This window comes from Nerophis lumbriciformis, linkage group LG28, assembly GCF_033978685.3.
Source record: "Nerophis lumbriciformis linkage group LG28, RoL_Nlum_v2.1, whole genome shotgun sequence".
In the NCBI taxonomy this organism is placed as follows: Eukaryota; Metazoa; Chordata; class Actinopteri; order Syngnathiformes; family Syngnathidae; genus Nerophis; species Nerophis lumbriciformis.
The window spans coordinates 2759518-2766557 of NC_084575.2; the positions used below are offsets into that span (position 1 = coordinate 2759518).

The following is a 7040-nucleotide window of genomic DNA, read 5'->3' on the forward strand; positions in this document are numbered from 1 at the left end:
GGCACGCTGATTGGTTCATATCACCCCGGTGTTGAACATATTGACGGACTATCAGCGCTCAAAAGTCCGTGACTGGTCAATTTATAATATGACATGTGTTTTTGTAGCCGGGTAAGATGGCAAAAACAGCCCAAAGATGGATCAATATTAGACAGGTTAGGGTAAATTGAACTGAAAGTGAAATAAAAACCTTTTTTTTTGCAAGAAGTGAGAAACAGCGCCCTCTGGCGTGAGTGTAAAAGCTTACAGCACCTGGTATTCCCAGGCGGTCTCCCATCCAAGTACTAACCAGGCCCGACCCTGCTTAGCTTCCGAGATCGGACGTGTTCAGGGTAGTATGGCTGTAAGCCGAGAGACGATATAAATCCAACCTTTATAAATGGAACTCTTACAGACGGGGTGAGAGACAATTATTATTCATCTTAGAGGCTGGCGCGCATGCGTACACTAATGTGCTTTTTCTGGCTGTGTGAGGTGCAGCTCTCCATCCATTGTCTCTTTTGGGGTGGCAGGGGGTGCTGGAGCCTATCCCAGCTGCATTCAGATGCCACCTCATCACAGCTCTCAACACTACTTTATGCTTAGGGACCGTCAATAAATCACTATTGTCTTGAAAAATGTATATCTGCTGCATCTAAACACTGATTCATCTAAAAGAAGGTAAATAATTAGTCATACCTCCTTATTGTGCTTGTCCATTATTTCAAAATTTTAACATATATATCCATGTTTAATATTAAAAAAAAGAGGATATTTTCCCAATAGTCTCCATGTCATGCAACTTAGTAACCTAATTCCACTTATTAGTCATGCTAACCTTTTAGTGTAACGCACACCCTTTTATTTTAAAATAGGGTTTTATTTTAAAAAAAGTGTTTTAATAAAGATCATGTGCATGATATGTCTTATACAGATAATTATCAACATTTTTATGAGCTCCAAATGAGAGTCAAGTTGGTTTTATGTTGGATAGTCGTAGTTGTTGCGGGAGCTAAAAATGAAACCATGGTTTTCAATATTACAAATTTATATAAAATCCAATTGAACGTACATTTTAAAACAAAAAAGGTGTGAAACACATTAGAGAAAACACTTCAAATATCAAGTGAATTTGGGATTTTAGGTCATATGACCAGGAATCTATTGAAAAGAAACATTTGTTTTTAATTTAAAAATATTGTTGATCCTATTTTAAAATAAAAGGTTAACACGACTAATATAAAGTTGAATTTGGTTACTAAGTTGCATGATGACATGGAGGCTTTTAAAACAAATAATTATTGTTTACATTAAAAAAATATTTAAATTATAAAATCAGGAACGATATTAAAAATGTATGACTATTTATTTGACCTCCTTTTAGATGAATCAGTGTTTTGATGTAGCAGATATACATCTTCGAAGACAATAGTAATTTATTGACGGTCCCTAAGCATAAAGTAGTGTTGAGAGCGGCACCTCTCCTGCAATCTCCCCGCAGCATGAGAGAGCAGTGTGGGCACAGTGAGGGGGAGCTTCCGCTGGAGCTCCGGAGGCAAATATCCACCGTGAAAGCAACTTGACCGCCGTAGCAAAGGAAGACAATCACACAGACAGAAAAAGCACATTAGTGTACGCATGCGCGCCAGGCTCTAAGATAAATAACAATTGTCTCCCATCCCGTCTGTAAGAGTTCCATTTAAAAAGGTTGCTTTTACCTCGTCTTTCGGCTTACGGCCATACTACCCTGAACACGTCCGATCTCGGAAGCTAAGCAGGGTCGGGCCTGGTTAGTACTTGGATGGGAGACCGCCTGGGAATACCAGGTGCTGTAAGCTTTTACACTCACGCCAGAGGGCGCTACAAAGTGCTGAGACTACAGCTGTTGTGATTCATGTATTGCTTTAATTGCAACTATTCCAAAATAAGGGAATATATTCGGTTATTATAATACAATTCCACTTAATATTTACAACTACAGTTGAAGGTACAAACCTTTACAACAGGATTTAAAACATAAATACCAACTAGAGCAATATTTAGATTAATTTAAAAATAATGGTGTGGTCTTTTGCAGTCAGTCAACCTCGCCCACGCCTCCTACCACTCCGTCCTGCATGAAGCTGAGGAGCCACGACTCGTCTCGCTCTGATCAGCCAACTTAGGATTTAAAGGGGTCATATAAGCTACTGTTTATTTACCAAAATAAGTTGTATGTCTTTGTTTTGAAAATGCAAAAGTTTATTTTTATTTTCACCGGAGGTGGGGGGGAAGAGCTGGTTACTTGTTTCTCTCGCAAGATCTCGAAAAGAGCTGGTTAATTTTTTCTCTCGCGAGATCTGACAAAACTGCGCGCGAACCAAACAAGGCGAGGATAAAGCAAGATGGCGTCTGACGGTGAAGACGTTATTGCAGTCGTCACAGTTCAGTGTTCTTAATCTGTGCGTCCATGTACACATATATGTCCTTTATTACACTCTATTAAATAGAGTCATAATAACTGTTTGTATATTAGTCTGAGCGCACTTCTCCAGCTAGCTTAGCTTGCTAGTTAGCTTAGCTTGTTAGCTGCTAACAAAGAGAGATGAAAACACATCGCTAAGCAGAGATCAAGTGTGAGTGTAAAGTGTTGTGATTGTGTGAAAATGTGCGAAAGAACCATAGCAGAGTACGAGGAGGAACTTTGTCCAACAAAAGAGGAGAAGGAGCGACAACATGAAAAACATCAAGTTGTGTTACACACAACAGGTTTGTTTACTTCTTACTCTCACATCTTTACTAACTTTATATTTATTATGAACACTTTTCTTCAATAGATTGTCTATAGGAAGATGAATTGTCATGTGAGGATGTTCAGACACACAATATTTATGAGAGGTTGATGTTCCTCTCAGTTTGTAACAAAGTGTATCAACATGTTTACACAAAACTCACACAGTCACCGGGGGAATATTCCAGAGAGCAGGTTAAGTGCAAACTCCTGAGTATGTAAAGCTCCAGAGTTTGACCTCCAAAAATAAGAGAGGTAAGACAAAGTCAGAGTCAGTTACCATGGTAACTGACGCTGTAAACCTAGCCTGCTAGCTGGCAGGTTTGACAAGTTATTTATGTGTGTAAAAGCTATACTGACCTGTTATTTCCTTCATATTGGTGCAGCCATTAACCTACTACAACACCTGCTACATCCACCTACTCAGTGGCCTAGTGGTTAGAGTGTCCGTCCTGAGATGGGTAGGTTGTGAGTTCAAACCCCGACTGAGTCATACCAAAGACTATAAAAATGGCACTCAGCATCAAGGGTTGGAATTGGGGGTTAAATCACCATAAAAATGATTCCCGGGCGCGGCCACCGCTGCTGCTCACTGCTCCACTCACCTTCCAGGGGGTGATCAAGGGTGATGGGTCAAATGCAGAGAACAATCTGGCCACACCTAGTGTGTGTGTGACAATCATTGGTACTTTAACTTTTTAATGTGGCAGTGATTGTGGAAAAAACAAAGCCTGATCTAAAGATGACATCTTGATCTCATACCATCTCAAACCAATTGGCCGTTCATTATTAAGTGAAATGTCTTAAAGTCGCTTAAATTTGTCTTTAACCAAGCAACACTATTTTATCCAGTTACTCGATTAATCGAAAACATTTCCAGTAGAACACTTGATTAATAACATTTTCAATAGCCACAGCCCTATATTTCATGTACAATTTAATATTTAGCATGTAGGACTTAAAATGTGTTTTGTTTGTGTCCTGTAGACATCCATCAGCTGATTGGACACCAAGAAGAATGTCTCCCTCATCTGCAGGGGGACAGTTTCACTTTGGAGGATCCACAGCCCTCACACATGAAAGAGGAAGAGGAGGGAGAGTGTCCTGTAGGGCAGGAGGAGGATGATGTCAGCAAGTTTCCACTGACTGTTGTCTCTGTGAAGACTGAAGAGCATGAAGACAAAGCACCTGAGTCCTCACAGCTTCATCACAGTCCAAGTAAGCACAACATCCACATATCATCTAATACAATGTTTGTGACACATGTTCATCCGGGGGCCACATTTAAAGTTAAAGTTAAAAGTTAAAGTACCAATGATTGTCACACACACACACTAGGTGTGGCGAAATTATTCTCTGCATTTGACCCATCACCCTTGATCACCCCCTGGGAGCAGTGGGCAGCAGCGGTGGCTGCGCCCGGGAATCATTTTGGTGATTTAACCCCCAATTCCAACCCTTGATGCTGAGTGCCAAGCAGGGAGGTAATGGGTCCCATTTTTATAGTCTTTGGTATGACTCGGCCGGGATTTGAACTCCCAACCTACCGATCTCAGGACGGACACTCTAACCACTAGGCCACTGAGTAGGTAGTATTTATGACTAAAGATGGAGATATACTTGCTTTTTAACACCACCATTTAAAAATGAATGCTCATCAATCATCAACAGTGTAATTGCTGGGGTGTAACCATGTGACCTAGAGGCCGTCCTCCTTACCTCACGTGGTCAAATGAAGGCAAACATTCAATATGGCTACTGTTTATTTACCTTTAGCAGCACATATGTCAGCATATTTCAAAGGTTTAGTGGTGAAGATTAGGGATGTATACCAAGTACCATTTTTTTTAGTACTGGTTCCTAATTATGTCGTCCATGAGGACCGTGAAGATTCTGGACTAATGACACAACTATTTGTATTTTTAATTCCAGCTGACTGACGTATCTATTACACGTTGTCACATTGAGTTCAGCTGCCGCTGCTACACATTAACATCAGCTTTGAATAATGACAAATAAGGAAGCAACAACACGCAAAAGTTTGATGTGTGTGTGTTATTGACAAGAAGATGACATAACTGCATTTCACCTTGCACTGCACACATAGTTGACTTCTTTAAGACTTCAAATAAACAGCTGTTTTTTTCTTCTTTTTTCTTTCTTTATTTAATCAGGTAAAAATCCCATTGAGATCAAAGATCTCTTTTCCAAGGGAAACCTGGCCAAGAGGGCAGCAGCAAGGTTACATTAAAAACAGTAAACAACACATAAAACATAAAATGTACAACATTAAAACTTGCTGACATAACACATGTGCATACAGACAAGGTAGACTGCAATCCTTTCACAGAAGCTTTAAACTCATTCAATGTAACAAGGGTTTGAAGTTGAATATTGGATTGTAGGTTATTCCAAGCCTTCGCTGCTGAAAACCTAAATGCTTTCTTGCCCAGTTCAGTTCTTACTTTGGGGACGACAAATTGCAGAACATTCATTGAACGCAGATTGTGACTTCCTTGTTTCTTTGTTAAAAGACATGCCAGATAAGATGGGGTGATACCCAGAATGGTTTTGTAGATGAACACATACCAATGATTGAGGCGTCACGCACATAAAGATGTCCAGTTAACCATTGAGTATAACACACAATGGTGAGTAAGTTAACCATTGAGTATAACACACAATGGTGAGTAAGTTAACCATTGAGTATAACACACAATGGTGAGTAAGTTGGTGATGAATCTCAGTGCCCCGTGGTACACACTATCCAGCTTGTGGAGACAACCAGCAGTAGCATTCATGTACAACACATCTCCATAGTCAATAACAGGTAAAAAGGTTGTTTCCACCAATTTCTGTTTCACAATAAAAGAAAAGCAAGACTTGTTTCTATAATAAAATCCCAGTAAAAGTTTCAGTTTTTTTTACAACACACTGAATGTGTTCCTTAAAACTCAAGTGGTCATTAATTAAAAATCCTAAATATTTAAAATCAGATACTAACACAATTTTGTAGCCCATTTCTTGTTCAAATGTTCTCACACAGTGCTGATCTTACAGTTTTTGATGTGGTAAAGAACATACACTTTGTTTTCTCTGCATTTAAAAGCAGTTGAAGATAGCAAAGTTGTTCTTGTACTCTGTCAAATGCTTGTTGTAGATATTTAAAGGCCTCAGCAGGAGTGGGTGCTGTGCAGTATATGACAGTATCATCAGCGTAGGAATGGAAAGTTGAGTTCGGAATATTCCGTCCAAGATTATTAATTATTAATTAATAATGGGCCCAACACAGAACCTTGAGGGACACCCTTTTTCACTTGCAGTACGTCCGAGAAGGAACCCTCTATCTGAACAGCCTGAGTTCTGCTTGTGAGGTCATTTGCAAACCATCCAACTGCTTGCTGAGAAAAACCAATAGCTGAAAGACGTTTGATTAAAATGACATGATCAACAGTATCAAATGCCTTTGAAAAGTCAATGAAGAGGGACAGACAGCACTGCTTCTTGTCAAGAGCTTCAGTTACATCATTTATAAACTTCATAGCAGCAGTAACAGTACTGTGATTTCTGCCAAAACCTGACTGAAATGGTGACAGAATAAAGTTGGTGTCCAAAAACTATTTTATCTGTTCACTGATAAGGGATTCAAGCACTTTTGCCAGAACAGAGAGTTTAGAGATCGGTCTGTAATTATTTAGATTACTCGGGTCACCTCCTTTTAATAGGGGGATTACAAGGGCAGATTTCCAATCCAAGGGGATTTCATTTGAAATTAGAGTAAGGTTAAAAATGTGAGTCAGTGGTCCAGCTATAATTTCAGCTGCCAACTTTAGGAAGAGCGGCTCCAACTTATCTGAGCCAGCTGGTTTTCTAGGTTTAAGTTGTTTTAGAGCACTCATTACCTCTGTTGTGGTAAAAGGCGTAAAGTTAAAAACTTGGGTATTTTCAACGGTTCTTTTTGTTAGCGGAACTTCAGTAAAGTTGTCAGAATTATAGAGAAAACCAGAGGAAATAAAATGATTATTATAATGACTACCCATTTCTCTTCTGTCACTTACTCTGACACCATCAACAAGTATACTAGGTGGGAGATTGACTGAATTACAGCAGGCGGACAAAGATTTGATGATTTTCCAAAACTTCTTTTGGTGTTTGAGGTTTTCAGTTGTTGTGGAGAAATAAAATTCTGATTTGACTTTCCGAAGGAGAGAGGTAAATTGATTTTTTAATTGTCTAAAATTCAACCAATCTGCTTCCAACCCTGACTTGCGTACCCTGGCCCAAGCAGCAT

General features: G+C 39.4%; 2 pseudogenes; one reads left to right on the forward strand and one right to left on the reverse strand.

Annotated features, from left to right (window-relative positions):
* Positions 1-240: 240 nt before the first annotated feature.
* LOC133571242 (5S ribosomal RNA) lies at positions 241-349 on the reverse strand (annotated as a pseudogene).
* Positions 350-1708: 1359 nt separating this feature from the next.
* LOC133571230 (5S ribosomal RNA) lies at positions 1709-1817 on the forward strand (annotated as a pseudogene).
* The last annotated feature ends 5223 nt before the right edge of the window (positions 1818-7040 follow it).